Here is a 20,037-nt window from a genome sequence, read left to right on the forward strand (position 1 = left end):
TACGGAATGATTATATTTTTCCAGTTGAGTTGAAGGTATATATTTAAAAGGCCTTATGCAACCCTTTCATTAAATATCCAATAATGACATCCCATCGTTTCCTGAGCTCTGTTGATGTTTCTAATCATTCGTTGAATGGTACTGCAAAGCAATAAAGTTCTATTTTTTGGATGACTGCACTCCCGCTGAGGTGTGCAGGATGTTGAACTGTGCCATGAGCCATAAGCCGAGGGCAAAGACGAGAGAGAGTCTGAGCACCAGGCTGAACGACACACATAATGTCATCAGTAATCCTGTTCCACAAAGGATTACATGCTTAAGCTGAAGGAAAAGACACCTGTTATACGTGGGACTCATAAAACAATGTTCCAACTTTATACTTGTAGTGAAGGTAAACGTGTGTTTAGGTAACACCACCCAAAGTATCCAAGGCGAAGTAATGTATAGAGAAAGCGGCCTGAAAGGAGATAACACGAGGTAACGTGGTTCACACGGGATGTGCTCAGGTTGTTCAGATGTTTGATTAATAGTCCATCAGCCTACAGAATATCTGTGGGCTGCATTAGGAAAATTGAAGGGGATGAAGCTATTACCAGCCTTTTAACCAAATGAACAAACTGCATCATACCAAACTCTATTTAAAAAATGGAAATGGGTACTGGGTAAGTAATCTTTAATATCCACAATTAAGATGTTTTCTACAACTAGAAACCTCCTAACAGCTCAACCAGTATGACTGGTACTGTTAACTTAATGAGAGCTTTATTTTAACATCCAGTGCTGGTACACATTTCAGGAATGAAGCACTCTGAAGGTTTTTTTTAAGCTCCACACACATCACAGACTGTTGCCTTAAGCTATATGGTGTTACCCTGCTGGAACAACTTTACATAGTGACCAAAAGGAAGAAAGAAAGAATGTAGACATGAAATTGATACAACCGATGCAGACGTCTTCTGTCAAGCACGTATGTCTGTGCTTCATATGCTTCACCTGTGACCCTGCAAAAGGTGTGAAAAACATTTACTCACTTGGGCTCAGAAAATGAAGTCCTCTGCGATTCCTCTCAATGTCACTTGCCCTCAGAACAACGATGTAATGGAGTAACACTGATACGTCACTGATGACTCACTGCAGTCACCTCGGCGTGAACTTTGTCCAGCAACGTTCATCGTGCAGAATGGTGTCACCATGATGAATTATAAAGTAACTATAAACAATAACGGTAACACTTTACTGAAGGATACTACATGACACCTGCTTATGACCTTCATTAAACATAGTTAAACATACATAAACATTTAGATTTGCTTATTCTAACCATAATCATAAAAGCTGTTTTTGTCAACTGTAATGTCAAGTTGACATAACATTAGGATGTGCCATGATGCTTTGTGGGGTGAAATGGCATGACCCTTTGTGACACTGGACTTTGTCAGCTCAGCATTTTTATGTCAGGGTAACATAATGCTAATGATTTGTCCCAGCTTGCCCTGTGAGACTGTTGGTAAAATTTAACAATATGCTCCATAGTACTGTATCTCATGTCTTGTCATAACAATGGCATGAAAAACTGCTGTGTAACAGATATTTTAGTGAAGTGTGTGTGTTAACCTGTAATTTCAGTGAATTTTTTGAGGGGTGTTTCATAAAACTTTTATGAATCCTTATACAATGTCATGACAGTGTAATGACAGAGTAATGTATATTCTACAAATATTTATATATATTAAGACAGTTGTTATGAAGGGTTTATGTAGGTGTCATGTAGCCTTCTAAACTGTGCCCTTCAGTAATGTGTTACCAGAATAACATATAGTCTCATCCAGTACAGCCAATTTGAATGTAAGTTCAATTTCATGAATTCAGTCTGGGCCAGTTAGCTATTAAAAGCCTTTTAAGGGAAAGTGTAAGGACTAAGTTGTGTATGTATAATTTGTAACAAATCTTTCTCTACTCCTATAGGTTGTTTTTTTTTTTTTGTATTTTTTTTTTTACACCAGTCTGAGTGGGTGACAGCATAGACTGGTTTACAGTGAAACCTTTTACCAAAACCGTGCCTGCGTAACAGAGTATGGTGTAAGCACACAGGAAGTGATTCATGCCTCCTTCCTGCACATGGAGCTTGTAGCCTTCTGCACCTACAAAATGAGAGAAACACATGAGGAGTATGTCGTCTCCAGCAGGTGGCTGTCTTCAAACCAAACACTTTGAAGGCTGATTTGTCAGGATGAACCCAAACAAAGTGACACACTTTAATGAAGCAGCTCGGAGGTCTGGCCATGTCAATCTGATGGGGCACTGGTTCGTCAGTTGCAGGCATGTTCAGGCTATTCTTGGCTGCTTGAATGCATGTGTTGACTGGCCCCTAGCACTCTGGGGACATAGAGACAGTCTGTGTACATGATAGAGGGACAGAGGCAGTGTGCATACTGACAACCCATTGATGTACGAGGTGAGGGCCTCTCTAGCTGACACTGTCAAATCAGGAGACATGACTTTGACATATGTCATAGACTCAGACACGACAGTGACAGAAAGGATGCTTTGGGATCAACGGCCTCAGTTGCAGGTAATTAATGTTCCACAGGTGTGTATGGAGGCACACCTTTGTGCACCTGTCAGAAACTCATACTGAACTACTGTTGTCAACGAATGCTTTAAATTCAACTAGACGTATATAACTGCAGAATTACCGTGGATGTCTGGCGTGTGCCTCGGCCGCTGCACTAAAGAAACTGCATGACGGACGAGAGTCACACAGTGTCACTTGCTAGTCAGGCTGAACAGAGCTACTAATTCAGCCACAACTGTGTGGTAATAATGGCAGAAAGTTACATATCGGTCACAGAGAGAGTGATTTGCACAACTGCAAATTTGGTTATTAAAGACGGCAAAATTGAGGAACCTCGCGTTAAAGTCGTGACCTATGTGAACTAAAGTTAGCCTGCCATTCCGGCTCTAATGCCGCACTGTGTGCACAACTTGCACTTATGTTGATGAGGAACAGTAACAAAGCTCATCACGAGAACCCTACTGCGTGTCCTACTTGCTCAAAAAAGGCAAAACAAACCTCCTGTTACTGATGATACAAAAACAAAAGTTAAAGCAAAAGTTTTCTCATTTTACCCCGACCAAAAACTTGAGCGCATACAATGTCGTAATTACGACCTCCAAACTAATCAGGAATTTCCGAGGAAGACTTTTAGCATAACAGTCGGAGAGCACATATGCAGCCAAACGAGTATGGCCTTGTGTCAGCTAGCAAGTGTTAGCTAGGCAGTGTTTGGGGAGTCGTAGCGTCAATAATGTAGGTTAGCCTACTTTCACATTTTAAATGGTACTTTATGGTAAATTATCATGCAGGATAAAACATCTGTTGTCATTTTTTCCCAGAACTGCGTGCCTTAAATGTATTTAATAAAACATCCAAAGTGGAGTCTTCTGTACTGACTAAATAGCTAGTTAACTAGCTTAGATATTAAAGGTTAGAGACGAAAGCGTCATGCACCAGTGGTTTGATTATTATTTCCCATGGCAAGGAAAAGTGAACAGACAAGTTTGTGTTGAAATAAACATACAGGTAGCTGTGGCTCTCTCTGTATTGGTTAGTGCTCTAAGGGATATGATGCGAAAAAATTAGGTATTTGAATAGCGTCATTCGAATGTAAATTTTCGTCAGTTTTGACAGTGCTAAACTGAACCAAGTCTTGTGTGTCTAATTTTCTTGTTTTTTTTTTTTTAAAGATGCTAATAACAGAGTTCACCCCTTATTTATTTACATTAGTCGCAATGCAGTCATTTTCTGCGATCCCATTTGAGACTCAGTGTCTTTCCCTGCTTCGAGAGCTTTCTCTAGATTGTGGTTTGATTTCCAGAGTTTACAGTGTAAGAGACTGTCCACTCTGTAATACTTGGGAGACAAAACTGCAAAGCAGTCCTTCACCAGACCCATTAGCTTGTCACACTCCCATATATAGGCAGAGAAAGTACGTAGCAACTTGCAATGCAGTGAAACGTTAAGATGCATTCGAGCACTCTGGAGGTGAACAGTGTGTAAAATCGCTAAGGAAAGGACCTTTCTAAGGATGCTCGCGGTCGCAGAGGAAAATAGCTTTTTTTAATTAATAATGTAGTCCAGGGTTTTCCATGTCAGCCCTCAGGGACCCCGAGCCTGAGCTACAGCAGGTAATCAGAACTCCTGAGTCCCTGGTTCAGATGTGTTTGGCAGAGAGCAAAATGAGGGCCTGGTGTGGACATGCTGCTACAGCCAGACCGGACTAGGAGTCACACCATCTGACTCATGCATTTGTAGCATTGAATCGTGAATTAAAAGCCTGTTTGGAAGGAAGTTTGTGAGGCCTGATTTAGCAGAAGAGGACGCAAAGACCTGACGCAAAGGACACATGCTTATGGCGGATGAGGTCACATCTCCAGACTTAGATCAAAGGAGGACACAAACATGTTGTAAATCCCTTGGCTGTGGACACAGTTTCTTGGGTATCAAAACAATAGTCTAGAAAAAGCAAAATAACATAAGGTTATAAAGCAGACAGCTGGGCTAATGACACAGTAGACATGACGCAGAGCTTACACATGGTAAACAGTGGAAAGTAGACCTTTGTTTAAAACAATCCAAATATTGTCTGCTATTAAGTTTTACTGGCATCTGAAAACCTGGGATGAGGATTGCGTGTGTGTGTGCGCGTTTGTGACATAGTGTATAGATCAACTTCTTGTGCGTTAAATCATTTTGCCATGTTATGCCACAACTTAAAATGGCTGGAGGAGCCATGATCTTTGATGACCTGCAGTATGTGTGCCACATGTATTTGGTGTTTGCGTGTGTGGGTACATGTGAAAGTGAGGAAGTGAGAGATACAAGGACGTGCAAGGTTGTGCTCTAGTTTGTCTTCTTTGATCTTGTTCTCAGACAAAGTAGACTACTTTCCTGAATAAATATATCGAGTGCGTTTCCTTAGGCACTTTCGCTTTGCATCCCCTACTCTCTCTCACACACACACACACACACACACACACACACACACTCTGTGAACATTCCCACCAACTCCAAAAGTAAGACCTCATCAGTGGCAGTGCCAGTCAGTGACTAAGAATACTGACTCTGTTATGGGGGAATGGAAAACCATAGCAACCTGCTTCATAAAAGGTTTACAGAGCTGTTTTGAGAAACGCAGCAAAACTTGGCAGAGCTGCCATTGCATGGAGGACACTCTGGGCTGATATGGGGCAGGTCCTTAGCTGGACTTTCCCTTGGACTCGGGCTTGGAGCTACCACTCCATGCATTACATACTCACTAATACAATACTCTTTTCCAGACATGCTCCAGTGTGGATAAGGTCAGAACACTTCAACTGCAATTTTAATCAGCTTATTATGATGTCACTTAACTTTGAAGAGTAGTGGACCTTTGGGAAAATTCCTCGAGTCTGAGCATTTCTCGAGGATCATCTCATCTGACACAGCGGGCCATGCGACTGGAAACGCTGATGCGTTGCCTGATGCGTTTAAGCACTTTCCGTAACATGCTGGTAGTGTGGCAGTGATGACTTGTGTTGAATGCTGTGTGTCACACCATGCCACGTGTTCCTTTGTGTGGCTGCAAGCCAACCCAGGGACAAATGGGTAACCTGACGTGTCCAAAAAAAGGAAACTAGCAGAGCCTGGCAAACCCCCCTTTTAACAAGACCAAGCCGTCAGCTTTTGATGTTTAAATAACATTAATTGTGCAGCCATCTCTAAGATGGCTTAAACACCCTCTAAACAAACACATTTTGGGTAAAGTCATTGGCTTGGGTGATGGAGCAAGAGTTTGAACCCCTTTTACCGGAAACAAATGCCATCGCTCATAAATTGCTTTAAAATCATTGTCTATTGCACTACTCACCACTATATACCACTATTTGAGATTAACTTGAGATAAAGGTGAGGCCAAAATTGCAGCCTAAAGTTTATAGGGAGTGTCCTGTGAAAAATTGTGTTCTGCCAATGTTTTAATCCCTAGTACAAGTTTGGCACACAAGGTCAAATACTTAGTCTTCCATCATTAGATGGTTTTACAGGAATACTGGGATATTGGAGTACAGAAGTGTTTGGAAGGCAGGGGAAAATGGGAGGCCTGAATCGAGTGCTAACACTACTTATTTCCTTTGCCATGAATCTTTCTTAAGATGTCACAGATTTTGTTTGTGTCATTATGTTAATAGCCATCAGTCCGATAATCCAATTTCTTCAGAAGTCCTCAAAAACAACATGTGATTTGGTGTTCCCAGAAGTGCAGATGATGGCTAAGTGAGTTCAATTGCACATTGCTGACGGGAGCACCCCCAAAAAAGCTCTTCCCAGAGGATGGACGTTTCTGGTTTCCTCAGCGAAAACCTTGCTGGACCTGCAACAACAGAAAGCACATGAAAATAAATGAATCAACCAAAAAGAAAAAAAAAAATCAGTTTGAATAAATTTCATGTTAAGGATTTATTTTTGAAGTTGAGTTGATTTACTATTTTACGGACATTTTATTTGAGGTAGGTGGGAAGATTTCCCCAAAAGGTCTAGACAGTATGAAGGATGACAAGGCATTGATAAACACCTGCCAACAAATCAATAGGAATTTCGCATTTAGAAGGGAGCAGTCTTTCTCAGAAAGTTCCATCATCATAGAAATGACAATTAGCACTTGTTCAAGCAACACACAAAGTGAAGTGAAACTTTAGCACTCATGGCCGTAGAGCATCTTTTGTCTTCATAAATTATTTTCAGAAAAAAACACTTTGGACAGAAAGAACTTAACATGGGTGTTACCCTTCACTGATTATCAGAGACAAAGACGACAGAACCAACTGGTCAGCAAAAGACACATACGATGTTCCATTTACATTTTTCCCCACTTACAAACAGCTGCTTCATTCAGGGACAGTCGATGCTTGAATGATCTCTCTTCCTGCATAGTAAAGGCAGACCAGACCAGGATGTAAACTTTCCTTCAAGGGCTGGAACAGAGGTCCTATTTCACATGCAGCCAGAGCATGAACCTTCCATAACACTTAATGCAGATGAATTATTTGCACAAATCTGGTGTAAAACATGAGTGAAAATAATGTCTGAATGAAAGTGTAAATTATCAATACGACAACATCACAGTGATTGGCTGTTTTGGCCGCTGTATGTATGCTGTTCTTGGTTAATGCCTCTGTGATTTAGTCAGAGTCAGCTGTCAATTTAGCAAGCGGTGCAGGTGATGCACTTATTGTCACGGTAACACAGAGCAGCAGGACTGAAATGAGAGTCAGATCTGTGGTGTGCTCCACATTCAGGGCAGCTATGGTTCGACTCGTCTGCTACTGCAGGCATCAGCCCGCACACAACGCTGTTCAATCGACGTGGAATAACAGAGAGCGCTTGGAAGTGGTAGGTGTGGATGTCGCAGGTCCACAGTCCTCGTAGGCCTATGGGAAATGTAGGCCTCTGTTACACTTTGACATTGTGTAGGTAAAGGAAACATTTGATGTAATGCTCATTGCTGATCATTGTGTACTTTGATGTTAAAATAAAGGTAAATATCAGAACACTTAATGTGAACAGGTAAATGTAATGATTATGTTTTCATACGTTTATGAAGTTATTAGGAAACCTGAATCTTCAATCCACAACATGTTCTCCATCTCTTTTGGAGAGTTTCTAGTTTTTTCCTGGCATTAATCCATTGAATACTCCACCAAAATCCGGAGTGTTAAATCATGTCTTGCAGACCCTGCTGGAGTGCCCTGCAGACTCTCTCTCTCTGCTTGCTTTATTGGCTTAAACGGCATTTACGACAAGAATGCAGCCAAGTGTTGTATAATGTTAGAGGTGTGAGGGTGAAGGAGAAAGGAAGTGCTGTCTTGGGATGAGTTTCTGGTGTTTAATGTACCGGCACACACGCCATCCCTTTCGAGTCTTTTATTCTTCTCTGTGAATGTTTTCCCTGGGCCCCTGGGTTTTCCCTGGGCCTCTGTGTAGCTGCCTGGTGTGAGAACTGTAAAAACGTTAAAGAAAATTAAATACAAAATTAAACAAAATGAAATTCTGCTCTGGAAAATGCTGGACTGCAGGGCTGTTTTTCTGGGAGCAGGTGAGGCCCGAGAGGAGCGGTGATGTGTTTTGGGAGAAGCACGACAGCTGATCTGGTGGATCTCTTATCTGCGAGGAGAACCTCTTGCCAGGAGAGTCGCTGCAAGGAGCAGCTCTGAGCTGTTGCTTTTCACCTCAGTTCACCACAAGACAATGAAGACAAGGAGTGGAGTAAACATATCACACATAATCAATCAGCTTTGAGCTGAAGTTTCTCTTGACATTTTCATTGGGGAAGGTCTACCGAGGCCTGTTTCCCAGGGAAGGTGTATTAGTGAAGGCCACTTCTGATCCAGCCTGTGAGTCACACACAACTGTGCTGGTACCAGTCCCAGTCTGAAACTTCAGAGGCTGGTGTCACCAATGGGCAGGCTTAGAAGAGGGCTTGTCTCCCCTCCTCATTCTTAATATTGGCATGTGGTCTTGTGGCTTGGGGTAGCAAGCTTCATGTTGTTCTCCATCTGGCTTTTTCAGGTTTGCAGTCTTTGTCTGGTCTGTGAGGTGAATGTCTCTTTCTCTCTGTCTCACACACACACACACACACACACACACACACACACACACACACACACACACACACGGGTGTGGTGGGAAAGTCTGACCTAATACTGTAGACCACAACAATGATCTCCTTGCAGCAGTCTCAGCACAACATCCTGAGCTGATAAATATAGCAGTTCTGAGTGGGGTGCTTGTCCCTGACTTTACCACACGCAACACAGCCAAATGCACAATTCAGGCCCAGATGGTTTTCAACCCGCAGCACATTTGAGAGTTTAAAACAGGTGAGTGCTTTTCCGCCCCTTGATGACTCTGACCATGTTAGGCTTACTCAAACCTATGTGAATGCTTAAATTGTGGCTTTGAGAATGCTAGCGGAAGTTAACGAGCGCCACAATGCACCCCAGAATGCCCTTTTCAGCTGTCGAGCGCCTTGAGTCAATTGTTTTAGGTCATGACTCACTGCCTCTCTCAGGTTCACTGGTCTATTCTGGGCCTTGGTGTGTGGTTTAATATGCAGGCAATGTGTGGTGCGGTTAAAAAAAAAAAAAAAAAAAGACTATGACATACTTCAGACTATGACAGAGCTTCCATACGCATTTGTGGCCCTGTCTTTTCATCTGGGGTTCGTTCTGTACACTCCCAGCTCATCATAAACGAATGTGGATTAGGTGTCCAACAGCTACCAAGCTGGTCAACTAAGCAGAGAGGAAGTTGGGAGGTTATGTATCGCAAGCGCACACACCCCTCCAGAGTCCCTAAATTTTCCCATCATGGCTTCCTTTTTTCTGCTTTCATGCCAGGCCTGTCTTGCACACACACACACACACACACACGTACACACACTCCTGATGTGTCCCTACCTGAAAGCCAAGGCGACATTAGCGGTGGCTTCTTTGTGTGAACTGGGGCAGTGGCAGCATGGCATGGCTGAATCAGCCTTACTGGGCACGCCCAGGGGCACGCACATTAGGCTCATTCCTATGTGGACTTGATTCACAGGTCCTGGAGCAGGCTCCAGACCGACGTTGGGCCTCGATGAGATCGGTAGCACTCTGGGGTCTTTTAGTGGGTCGTCAAACAGGTGCAACCCCATTCTTTCCACCGGGTATGTGGATTAAAATGGTTTGTAGAATTGCTATGCAGATAATCTTCGAACCTTTCTGGGAACAGCTGAGAAAAAAAATGCAATGGGATTGTTGTTGAGGTCTTTAAGAAAAGTGGGAAATACAGACCACCATGAATGACCATGTTTCTTTCAATAGACAGGGGTGCGAAGAGCCTAATCTGCACAACAGAAGGAGTGATTTACAGGTAGAATATAGAAAGTCATTAGAGGAGGCCTTGAAGTAAACCTAGAAAATTGAAAATATTTAAAACAAAGTCTTAAAAGACTTTTTTTGATAGAATCCTTATGCCTGCTTCAAAGAAACACACACACACACACACACACACACACACACACACACACACCTTAGAAATACATCTGGCTATTCACCTCCATGGATAGAAAACTTTCCTTTAGAAAATGAAATATTTAGACATGGAGGGCCAACATATACAAGTCTTTAGCCAGCTGCGTTTTCTTTATGATCCTCCATTAAGCATGTGGCGATGAATGATGATTTTGGACAAGGCGTCCATTAGATATTTCGAGACTCAAAATAAGGTCAACGGGTTCTTATATTTGTGGGGATACAAAGCCGTGTTTTTGCATGTGCTTGTGCTGGTTGCTTGAATTCTTTAATATGAGACTCTGTCTGGAGAATTAAATAAAGGAACACACTATGTAGGGATGACAAACAAAATAACAAATTATGTAAGTAAGGCAAGAAAGATCGAAATGGTACTGATGTGATAAATCTGCTGTCATGGATATGAGGTGGGGTGGAACCACTGAGCTAGTACTGGCAAAAGGTGAGGCCACTTTATTATAGATCAGAAGATGAAACTTTGATCACAGCATGTTGGCGCACTAGAACCCAGAGCTGAAGTGCAGCAAACCGCAGCGTTACGTGGATCTATAGGCTCATTAAAGAGAGAAGCAACTCCACGGCTGCCCTGCTGAGTTACAGAGACACTTGAATCAAACACATCTTCAGAGCCTGAAAGGGATCTTTTCACAGTTGAAAAACAGGGGCGAACACCTTGATCCCAGCTTTTAAAAGCCGTTATGCTAAGTCCATTAAGGAGGAAGGATTTATTCTTAGCTGATTGGAATGGCCATGCTAAGACATTTATAGACTTGTCAGAGTTTCCTTAATGCTTTATATTTAGCATCCTTAATGGAAACTTGGTTAAAAATGTTTGATATTTCATTGCAGGACCTTGGAATTCCCCGGTTAAGTCTAAGCACTGATGGAAATAACATGTGGTTGTCATTTTTTAGACGGAGCCTGAGATTATGAAAGGCCGGCTCTAAGCAGGAGAGGAGCCAAACGGAAATGGGAAGCTTCCCCACAGAGGAAGCGCTGGTGTCGAGGGAGGAGAGTTGCCAGACTGAATGCTAATGCTATCATCCAAGCTAAATGTGAATATTGTCTCATGGCCTGTGTCATGCTGTGTTTAGGGGGTTTTCAGGGAAGAGCTGCCCTCATTGCTTATCCTGGTGGTGGCATCACATGTGACTCACAATTCTGGGTTTTAATGGCTTGCCAAAAATGGTAAAGCTTAGTTCTGAAAACATTTTATTTTCATTTAGAAGAGGTTTTTTCTCTCTCTTTCTCCCCATTCCTCCTTTTTTAACTTCTCGTTCACATTGAACACACCATACAGGCCTGCTAAAGTACAGAATAAGCTGGTGTACCTAGCATGTGCCAAAAGAGACTTTTTATTGATATGATATTTTTTAAAGATGCAGGGGTAGGCATTCATACTAATGGAACAGTCTATGTTGGCATAAACCCTGTCGTATCAAAGCCGTGCACTTAAAGAGGTCTGAATGACTCATGTATGCATGCTGCTGCTTCTACTAGGAAATATCTCCCGTCCCCATTATTAGTTTTCTGTGTTCTTAAATGTCAGCAATCCGTGGCATTTAAAAAAAGATTTTTTTTACTCCAGCTAAATTAAAAATGCATTGAGCGGCTTTAGTACTATATTATGCTGCGTTTAAAGAAGAAACCATTATCTCTATCTCAGTAGCCTTACCCCACCAGGCTTACCGTTTTTACAGTGGAGACTGTAAATGTTTGAATTATTCAAAACAATATCTAATTATGTGTGTTTCGCTCAAATGAATGTCCATGGACTCATATCATGGCCAACTGTAAAGAAACCACTTCCATACATATCCCTCTGGACTTTGTGTTGTGCCTGTATTTTGTAACCATAGAGACAGTGATGTGTGTGATGCAGAGACACCGGCGCGCTGGATTTGGCTGTTCCGTCACGGCTCCTCCAGCAGACTCAGCTGGTTTTGCTCTGCAGATGTTAGCAGGAGTGAGGCAGAAAGAGCAGGAGCCTGAAACCTTTAAGCAAGTATGGACGTGTTTCGTGTTGCATGCCATCAAGTCGGGTAAATATTTTGTTGCACTACATACACACCCTGATCACATACTGTGGCACACGTGTGACACTAATTTGACATCTGAAGACAGAACTGCACATACCACCCCACTTTGCTGTACACAGGCCAAGCCTAGGTCCACACCTCATCCTAGCTATGATTTACTGTGTCCTTGGACAGTGGAATTTAGCCTAAGGCTTCATCTGTGCTTGCCAAAACACTTTTTGAACCAGGCTGAACTTGGATTCTACTATGCCTTTGAAGGCATTGCTGATATTGCTTATGTCGAATGTATGTTCATACCTTGCTTCAAAGTGTAACCACACAGTACCTGTGACTGATATTTGGCTATGAAGTGCAGCCTTTGTCCAAATAACTGTTTACATTCATTCATAAACTGTGTTTTCTACAGTTTATTAAAGCGCTTCCCTTAAGTACCATTGTGTATATGTGGCACTCCTTGCTTGGATGTACCTGCAAACTGTATATTTTTCAGGCGCAACAAGAAAAAGTAACACACCAACATACTAACAGCTGTCATGGCTGGGGTTGCTTAGCTGACAAACATTCATCAGGCACTGCAATGATGCTGCAATTTTCCATGTCCGTGTCACTGCTCAGGTGTGGGTGGTTCACTATCCAAACACATCCATCTCACAGTGGTCCTGCGGTCAGACACCGACCACTAATCAAAGGCTAGAAAGCGACAAACACAAACTGTGCACTGCAACACATGGTCCACAGACAGTACGTCTAACTGTACGTCTACAAGTCTGACTCCAGGTAAGTCTGGGCAAACAAAAATCATAACCTGACCCATATCTAAAGGTGATGCAATTAACTTTGCACGCCACCAGATATAGACCTTGCCGAATTGGGAGGATTTAGACTTCAAAGGCCAGGGAGATGATCCCCATAATTCTGCTGTTCTTTCCACTGTCATGTTTGCTCATGGGTGAGATAAGACAAATAGCAACCCAGGCAGGTGCTGCTCAGAGATGGGAAGAGCGCAGACGAGCCCTCCAGTTGAGTAACTTGAGATTTGCAGAAACATGTCCTGTGTTTTGGATCCTGCATGTTTAATCGTGGTAACAGGATGTGCTGCAGTAATCACAGCTTTCACTGATGAACGTGTTCAACTGCCGCAACTTGATTTGATCAACACAGTGATGACAAGAGGAACAATTCATGATGGAATGTTAAACGCACCCACATGTACTTCACAATATCACTCCAGTATACCTATATCTATGCAAATACTCTAATATAGTTTCTTAAAGGTCAGAGGGGCTGCATAACAATACTAGGGCTACCTTAACCAAAAGGAAATCCCTGATTCTTTCAAATGAAAATTTGATATGAAGGTGGTTTAAAATGTAATTATTCCATCATCCTTATTCCTATTACCAAGAAAATGTTATGTCTACACATAGTGCGTGCGTGTGTGTGTGTGTGTGTGTGTGTGTGTGTGTGTGTGTTGCATTTTTAATTCCCTAGTCAGCCAGCGTGTCTCTCTGTGGGCAGGGGTAGTTGCCACACACTCATTTGTACTCCTGCCTTCTCTTCCAGCCAGTTCCTGGAGCTTCTCCTCACACTGCCCCACTCCGACACCCGTGGAGCCAAAATGGCTGAAGTTTCATCATCTCCACATGGCTTCGAATTTCTTAATTAAATCTTTCTGATTGGCCCATGCAGGTCAGAGCAGAGTGAGTTAAAAATGGAAAAGCCACAGAGGACACATCTCCCATGGGCTGATCAAGGATCACTTTTTCCCAGGATCGGCTTCTCTCATGCCTTTAGGTCTTGGTGATCTCAGATCTGCTCTTATGGCCACTGATCACTTTATGATCTGTCATTATCATCAGCGACCGCCAAAGTGGCTCACAGAATCGGTGATGTCAATGCCATACCAACAGCATCTTGCATGTTGCCTTATGGTAACACTGAGCGGATCTTCAAGAGTACCCTTGGGTGCGAGGGTTGTGAACGTGCGGGTTGAGCGTCTCTCCGAGTGTGTGCCAAACGCTTCCTGCTGCTGTGTGGCAATCTGGCAGAGCTCAGGGTGATGACATAAACCGGCGCCGCCTGTCCGGGTGGAGGGTTCCGCGTCCTTGAGCTGTCGGGAGGAGCTGCAGCATGTGAGACCGGTTTCTGGCTCACTGCGACTCCCCCGACAGTGCATGAGGCAGTGCACCCAGAAATACCTGTCCCACTTTCCACACCTTCACACATCTTGTTGCACGTCTGGAGAAGAGAAGTAGGCTCACTTCACTTCCAGGGCATGGTCGTGCTTGTCTGAAAAGTTTCCATTCCGGGTGGACGCTGTCTCTAAAAGGCATGAAGACTCCAGCGTGTGTTAGAAGCTCATATCGCGTGCGCCGGCCGGATGGGGGGTGACGCTGCCTGACTGACCAGCCTAGAGCTGTTGTGGTCATCGTGCGATCCAGCTCCTGCAGCTTTGGGGGTGAATCTAAAAGTCTTGGGCCGTTTTTAAGAATACGTCACTAGGTGTGATGTCTTATTTTCCCTGTTTCCTGCTGAAGGGAACCTGATACTCATTCCCTACACTGGGAGAGTGTACAGACTGGGCTTGGACCGAACATCCCGCATCTGCACACATCCAGCATACTGTCGCCCCATTCCCTCTTGCCACACGGACACATTTCTGAGGTTACCGGGGTCGTGATGATCGGGCTGGGCCATGCAGCGGTGGCAGAGGTGCCTTGTTTCCAGCCTCTGGGCCGGTACGGGGTAATCCCCAGCCCAGGCTCAGAGCGGCCACGCGGGCCACTGTAACTGGGGTGGAGGGCCCGGGCAGTGAGTGGAGCAGGAATTAGGGAGGTTGTCTGGGTATGTGCTGTTGGACCAAGGCCTGGGGCAGCCTGTTGTTTTGCCTTTATAACACCACTGTGGTGACTGCGTTTGATCCTGAGAGTTCCAATCAGCAGTGGATGATGGCCTTGTGAGGACACAGAGACCCGCTACCCACGATCACACTAGGGAAAACTTCCACACTAGGGGAAACAGAGAGAGAGACAGAGAGAGAGAGAGAGAGAGAGAGAGAGAGAGAGAGAGAGAGAGAGACAGAGAGAGAGAGGAGGAGAAGTACACAGAACACAGAATGTTGCTGTATGGAGTTCTGAGAGCTGTGGCATACACACACACACACACACACACACACACACACACATACTGAGGGAGGAGGCACTAGACTCACACTGAGCATTCAGGTTCAAACTGGAGGATTCCAGTAAACGTGAGCTAGAGACCATAGTTGAAGAGACGAGTTACTCACAACCACTATGAAAACTGACACGTAATAATTTAACATAGCATTTTTCAAATAGCAAGACACCACAAATTGTGACAATATAAGCTTTCATTCATATTTTTCTGGTTATCGCCATTTGAACAAACCTTTACGTAATGAATGTTATGTAAATAATCAACATTGTAATATAATGTTATGTCAGTTTATGACTGATGATGCTACTTTTTTGCATAAACTGTAAATAATGGAATTGAAGGTGACTGGATTTGTAGCCTTAATCTCAAAGAACTAAACTGTGCACGTTACTTTGACTTACTACTAGGCTATTAGTGTACTACAGTGTATCAATCACAGAGGTGAATGGCTTGTTTAGTGAACAGACAGCCTCAAGGATACACAGCTGTATGTGTGTGTGTGGTGGAGGTTAGAGTTGGCACAGCACAGAAAGTCCACCGCTGCTGTTGTGGGTGTCAGTGAGTTCTGTGTGACCTTTTGACTGCGAGAGCCCAGTCTGAGTGCATGTGAGGAGTGACATGTTAAGGAAACACCTCTGAGCATTATCAGTGAATCATGTGGCTCTGGGCACCACGCTGTCTTCACAGGCCCACTCCTTCCCCAGAGACAAACTGTCAGTCTGTTAGCCACGCCTTTCCTGCTTGACTCCGCCCAGGGCCTGCATCTCTCAATCACCCTGACTGTGTACCCACTTCTTCTCTGTGTACATGCTCACTTGAGTCAGCTGCAGAAGTCTTTCTGCTGGTTTCCTGTGCAAACTTTGGCTGGGTTTGATTGGTTCCCATGTACTGAATTTGTGTCTGTCTTCCTCTTTCCCCCCAACATTCACTGTCAGCCTGCTTGCATGTCTTTTTGACCTACTGTTGCGTCTGTTCTTGGCTTTGTTGTGGGTCGTGGCCTTTCAGCATTGCCCGGTACGCGTCTCCATTGGGTTTAAGTAGGTTTTCAGACATTACAGCAGCACAAATCTGCTGAAAAAGGGTAGCAAGTATTTCTTCTCCACAAAGTAATAAGGTTTTACAAACATATTACATGTATTACAAATTCAACACATTTCACTTGCATAACTGTTCTTAACGCGCTAGTCCTCCAGAAAAGGTTCTAGCTTCCAAATAAATTTGTGGCATCATCCAATGGCAGCACAGAAGACCTGTTCATTGACACTGGAGCCTCAGCCCAGGGCCCCTGAGTGGATGGGGCCTTGTATTCCTCTAACGCACATCAATCAGCCTCACTCAGTGCGTCACTGGGAGCTAATGAGGATGGAGGTCTGTCTGGGGGTCAGAGAGATCCGGCAACGTGTGGCTCTGTGACGCCGCTCCGGCTGAAGCCCTTGGCTCCATGATTCTATTTATGGGTGCTAGGATAGTGCTGTGGCTGGAATGGCAACACGCTCATTATCCGCCTGAGTCCTGCTTTATGGACTCTCCTGATATGCTGGCTACCTGTGCTTCTGTCTACAGATCACTTTATTCCACCATGCCTGAGGTCGGCTAACGATGGGGACCTCTGAAAAGCCGTGATTATGGCATTTGTTTGTTTTTTTTTTTTTGTTTGTTTGTTTTGAGTTTGCCCGTCAGGCTGTGTTTAGGTCTCTTTGTAGATACAGTTTAGATATTTTTTAAGGAAATGCTTATTTTCTATGGGCACAGCAGTTGGCTCATAGGCTCAAGATAAAAATGTTCATTCCCACGCTACCCTTCCCCTCTCGGTTTGCCCTATGATCAGGTCTAGGATCAGTGCTCCTGTTTGTTTGCTAATGGCTTAAATGAGAGTCAAAGTGGCTTTGGCTGACTCCAGTGTGCATTTCTTTTCTTCTGGTGCTAATGAACGCAGGTTTCCAGATGGCTCTTGTTGGTCATTGACTCATCTGTGTTCTTCCTCTTCACTTCACATAATGTTCACATTTGTCTGTCTCTTAGCAACCACATTCAGTTTATCTTCTGTCTATCTAGCCAGAAACATTGTCTTTTTTCATTGGCTCTAAATTAGACGAGATATTGGAAATCCAGTTTCCTCCTCGAGGCATTCGTCACCAGAGTTAAAAGCAACAAAAGTGTTTATAAGGCATGTTCCTAAAACGGGAAGAAATAAAAATAATCCTAAAAAATGTCATCCAGCATTCAGTAGTCGAAGCATTTGTTTTGGAGGGAGTTATTTTTAAATAGTGTTTGTTCAGTTTTGCAGCGGTTTGCAGATACCTTAGCTGGCGCAGTGATCCAATCTACGTGGTCTTATCTCGTACATACTGTGTGTTCCTCCCATTTGAACTCTGTGTTTGGTTTACCGAGTTCAGGATATTACATCCTCCACAGGATAGACTGTGGCGGACCACACAACATGCGCCCCCTCACCCAACCCCCCCCCCAATGGACAAACACACAAACAAACCCCCTCCAAATGCACAAACACACAGACATACCCCCCCCCACACACACACACACACAAATACTCACACACACAAACACATTGACACAGAGTCTCAGTGTTTCATAGAAGACCTGAGGGTTTCTTTTGCCTCACAGTGATGGAGCAATACAGATGTAACTCAGCAGTATATGTGGTTGTGTGTCTTGTTTTTTGCCAGTCGGCCCTGGGGTTGCTAGGATATTAGGAGTACATTGTAAAAAAATTAAATATACAAAGGGTTTCCCCCTGCTGATTTGGCCAGTGTTATTCTGGGCCTGCAGTCTAACCGAGCATGATGGGGGTTTGGCACCCACTCCAGCTCAGGAGGTGTTATTCATCTGTTAACAGCACGAAAGACAAACAGACGGAGAGTTAAAGGTCTTTTTCTCAGTTACTGCACTTACATATTAATTCATAGTGAAGAATATAATATTGTGTGTGTGTGTGTGTGTGTGTGTGTGTCTGTGTGTGTGCATGCATACGCTTACAAATGCGTTTACTTGAGTGCTTGCTTGTTTATGGGTCTGACCAATTATAGATTCTGTCTAGAAAACAGCTCTCAGTTGGATTGTGGACACTGGTTGTACTGCAGTTCCACGACTGTGAGGATCTGGAGTGTCAGATGCTGTCTACCAGGCTGTTCCCACAACATGGAGAGAGAAGGAGCAGAAAGGGACCATGCTTGCAGCTTAAGGGTCGTGGTTAGATCATGCCAAATGCCCACCAGTGTGGAATTCATCAGTTTTCTTGAATGCAGCATGTTTTTCATGTGGGCTGGAACTGCCCCTGTTTTGAATGGGGAATAAAAAAAGGGTTCCGTTTGACATATGCCACACATTTCAAAAACAATCCCCAGGTATATGAGACATTTAATAAACAATCCCCAGTTATATGACACATCAATAACATTAAAAATAACACTTATGTTCGATAAAAAAAGTAGGAAATGAAGCTTAGCACCGCGAGTGATAAACTTTAAGTGCGGGATACTTTATTTCCATCTTCGTACTGCCAGGAGAAAGATAAACAATGTCCGCAGGCTTCCCACCGCTGCTCACATCTGAGCAAAGGCACCGTGACCTGGGGGAAAACACAGCACTGCAGCCCACTCACACCGCTCTTTGGAAATAGGTTGCAATGGAAATTAATAGCACGTGTAATGCTTCCCAGAAGGTATTGTGTTTCAAGTGCTGTATTTTTCAGCACTTCAGTCATGTAGCTGGGCTTTTTCCCAGCACACGTGCTTTTTGTTACTGGATTCAGAAATCTTTTTTAAAAACCTCCCTTTTGTGTGCATTGTGAGTGTGTTGCTTTGAAAGCCATTTTTCCTTGTCACAACTGTGCTTGTCCAATGAAGTGGTTCCATTTTATATATGTATTAAAATGCTATTTGCTACATGTGTATAGGAGTTGTAGTGCATAATAAGAAGGTTAATGGCAGTTATAAATATAAGTAGAATTGCATCTCTGGTAGGTTGTGATAGGATGAGATTCACCACCAGTGGAAGCTGGCAGGCTTGTGTTCAGATCTTTACAAGCAATCTGACCCAACTTGGCCCATTCTGTGATTGGTAGGTGAAGTTTTACAGACAATCTGGCTCATCTTAGCCCATTCCATACTTGGTGTCACTGAACGCTCACCTCCCGCGAGGCACGTGGTTTGGCCAGCCACGTGCAGTAAAAGGACTTTCGTTTGTGGTCACGCCTGCACACACCTGTACTTCATTTTGTCTGTGTGTATTTAAACTCACGTCAGGGTGTGCGGCGCTGTTGGTCATTGTAGACGTAATGTCTGAATGTAACGTGTTTGTGTCAGATGTATTATTGTGTTTGTTTAAATGTCAAATTGTTTCATGTTTATCTTTTGTAATACGTATGAGTGCCGCTGTCAATTGTTAAATGACATAAATGTTTGTCCCTGTTGAGGAAGTCTGTGCGTCCTGCCTCACGCCCTGCGGCACTCGGGCCGCCGCACGTTACACTTGGTGTCGATTTTCCACTTAAAAACCTCTCAGTCTCAAGCAGCTGATGCCTTGTCAGTGTACTGAGAGGCACAACAATAATCTGCTCATGACGTAAACAAAATTAATAATTGTTCTAATACCAGCTTCATCAGACATCATCGCAAATACAAAAATGGCACCTCTTGTTATCTTAACAATACATACACATGCTTGTCGCTTTTGGATACCAGGTGTTAAA

The sequence above is a fragment of the Electrophorus electricus genome, chromosome 6 (genome assembly GCF_013358815.1).
Source record: "Electrophorus electricus isolate fEleEle1 chromosome 6, fEleEle1.pri, whole genome shotgun sequence".
NCBI lineage: Eukaryota > Metazoa > Chordata > Actinopteri > Gymnotiformes > Gymnotidae > Electrophorus > Electrophorus electricus.